Raw genomic sequence first — 2,951 nt, forward strand, 5'->3', positions numbered from 1 at the left:
CGAAAACGGCGTTAGTCCGTGTTAGTTGCATCCAAAATACACAAATTAGAGGCAAAACAATAGCAAAAGTGTTAGGGAAAGTAGATACGTTTTGGACGTATCAACTCCCCCAAGCTTAGCTTATTGCTTGTCCTCAAGCAATTCGATTAACAACCGAGCGATAAAAGAACTTTCACGAACGCATTTGTTCATATGATGTAAATATTCTCATGCTATGGCTAACACTTAGGCGAGTTCATAATAAGATACATGCAAATAAGATCATCTAATAGCTATGTCAATCATGGAAAGGTACCAACAATTAATAATAAGCATCATGAATCATGTATATAAGCGAGGATTGCAATGTTCATAGAATGATATGATAAAGTGGTATCTCGCTTGCCCATAATTGTACGACAAAACATAAATGCTTGGGTACCTTTGAGGTTCATGAGAAGACTGGCAATATAGATTATCAAAGATTAAAGCATCAAAGTTATACCACAATTAATCACATTTTGGGACAAGCATATTATACTAAGAATGACAGTTGTGCTCTCAAGAAAGTGCTCAAAGAAAGGATGGAGACACAACATAAAAGTAAAAGATTGACCCTTCGCAGAGGGAAGCAGGGATTAACATGCGCTAGAGCTTTTCATTTTTAAAACGGGAGTAAAATTGTTTTGAGAGGTGTTTGTTGTTGTCAACGAATGGTAATGGGTACACCAACTACCTCGCCAACCGGACTTTCAAGAGCGGCTCCCATGAAGGACGTTATTTCTACCAACAAGGTAGATCATCCCTCTTCTCTTTTGTTTACACACGTATTTTAGTTTTATTATGGGTGACACTCCCCCCCAACCTTTGCTACACAAGCCATGGCTAACCGAATCCTCGGGTGCCTTCCATCAATCACATACCATGGAGGAGTGTCTATTTGCAATTTAAGTTGCTTACTGATGAATCAGGGCAAAACATGTGAAGAGAGTTATTAATGAAAGTTGATTAATTGGGGCTGGGAACCCCATTGCCAGCTCTTTTTGCAAAATTATTGGATAAGCGGATGTGCCACTAGTCCATATGAAAGTCCGTCAAGAGTAAATGACAAGGTTGAAAGTCAAACACCACATACTTCCTCATGAGCTATGAAACATTAACACAAATTGAGAAGCATTTTGAAGGTTTAAAGGTAGCACATGAGAATTTACTTGGAATGGTTTGAAATGCCATGCATAGGTATTTATGGTGGACACTCTGGAATAACTTGGTTTTCATGTGTTTGGAAGCACGAGCAGCATTCCCGCTCAGTACAAGTGAAGGCTAGCAATAGACTAGGAAGCGACAATCAAGAGAGCAAGTACTTGTCATAATCATGCTTGCGACAAAAATAAATTAACGGAGGCATAAAAGTGATACAAGAACTACGAGGTAAAGCAAATCATCGAGGCTTAATTGAAATTTTGTTCAGTCATATGCATGCGTGAGCATGTGCCAAGTTGATTCAAGAGAATTATTCAGAGGAGGATACCACAATATCATACCTATTTATGAATAAAACAATGCAAGCAAACATCCATGACATGCTACTCATATTAATAAATTAGAGCTAAACATGAGAGATCATGAACTACTAGAATTTCTTAAATGACATATACCTCACATGAACCAACTAAGCATGCTCACATGGATGAGTATATGTACAAAAATGAAAACAAATAGAGTTCATACCAGCCTCTCACCACAATCAGATCGTCGAATATCGTCATTATTGCCTTTCACTTGTGTAGCTTGGATAATATGAAATGAAAACCATGCTCCAGCCACCGAAGACCATTGAACTCATAAAGAACTTTACAAAACCAAATAAGAACAGCAAATATTTTTGGTGTTTTCGAATTTGGAAGCAAGAACAAAAGGAAACAAGCAAACAAAGCAAAATCTTTTTGGATTTTCTTATAGCAAACCAACGATAGCAAATAAAGCAAGATAAAAGCAAGAAACTAAAATAAACAAGTGGTGAAGAGAAACAACAGAAATAATTTTGGTCTTTTTGTGTTTTAGGAAAGAAACAAAGTAAGAATAAGAAAATGAAAACTAAAAGAAACAAAGAAAAGCAAGATGGCAGAAATCTGCCAAAACTTGACAGCAGTAAAGTAATCGATTTTAAAGAAATTCTTAAGCTGCTCAGCTCGAAAAGTGTTCAACTAATGAAAGTTAGATAACAACCTGGGGAACATGCACAAAAATTGGTAGCTCAAAATAACGTTCTGGCTGTGCGCACGATTTTTTTTGGTAACAGTCCAGAATCTGTTTTCAGGCAGCACTTCCCCAAATATCATCTCCCTCTCATTAGAAAACCACTCAAAGAAACTAAACAAGTATGTACAAGTATCCAGCAACCATAATATGCAAAGAATGAGTGATGCCGGTATACCTCCCCCAAGCTTAGGCTTTTGGCCTAAGTGGAGATCAACCCCAACGAGGGTCTGGGTTCCATGCCGGTGGATCATACATGGCGTAGTCATAATAAGGTCCCGATGCAGAAGAAAAGCGTGGAGGATCCTCATGCCCAGCTTGTGGATGCGAAGAACTCGCTGCATCGGATGACGAATCGAGGTGTTCCTCGGCCTCCTCCGTGTTGTCTCTTGCACGATGGCCATCTCCCTTTTCTTGAATTGTATTGATATGGATCCAATCATAAGATTTTGATATCCTTCTTTAGGCTCATATATACGACAATCGATAGTTCCAACTTTGATAGTTCTCACATTAGAAATAGTATTAACTCCACATACTTTATCAATCCTCTTGGGGAAATAGACGGTGTGCTCCCTATCATCAACATTGAAAGTAACCTTTCCTTTATTGCAATCAATAACGGCCCTCGCGGTGTTAAGAAAAGGTCTCCCAAGAATAATAGACATATTATCATCTTCAGGCATTTCCAACACAACAAAATCAGTTAATAT

The sequence above is a fragment of the Lolium rigidum genome, chromosome 3, assembly GCF_022539505.1.
Source record: "Lolium rigidum isolate FL_2022 chromosome 3, APGP_CSIRO_Lrig_0.1, whole genome shotgun sequence".
Taxonomy (NCBI): domain Eukaryota; kingdom Viridiplantae; phylum Streptophyta; class Magnoliopsida; order Poales; family Poaceae; genus Lolium; species Lolium rigidum.